This window comes from Charadrius vociferus, unplaced genomic scaffold (genome assembly GCF_000708025.1).
Source record: "Charadrius vociferus isolate BGI_N301 unplaced genomic scaffold, ASM70802v2 scaffold38, whole genome shotgun sequence".
Lineage (NCBI taxonomy): Eukaryota > Metazoa > Chordata > Aves > Charadriiformes > Charadriidae > Charadrius > Charadrius vociferus.
In genome coordinates, this window is record NW_009650176.1 from 4,484,483 (window position 1) to 4,484,827 (window position 345).

Here is a 345-nt window from a genome sequence, read left to right on the forward strand (position 1 = left end):
CAAATTGCCAAAGTCCTCCAAAAATAAAATTTTAAAAAAAAAAAAAAAAAAAAATAGCAGATGAGTTTGTGCTCCCTGACATGGCAACAGTGCGTATAACTCAGCTCTGGCTCCGCACCAGCCACATGAGCTCCGTTTGCATTTCACGTACCCCATAACTGCCTCCTGTGTTTTCTTTCCTCGGGTATTTCAGTCATTTCTTTCCCGACACTTCATTCATCGCTCAGAGGCTCTTTCTGCGGGAGGACGGGGTTGGTGTAAGACCCCCAGCCTCCCCGCCGCCGCCGGCAATGTTGATCTTGGAAGCCGGTGCTGCCGGGCCGCATGCCACAGCGGTCGCCAGCG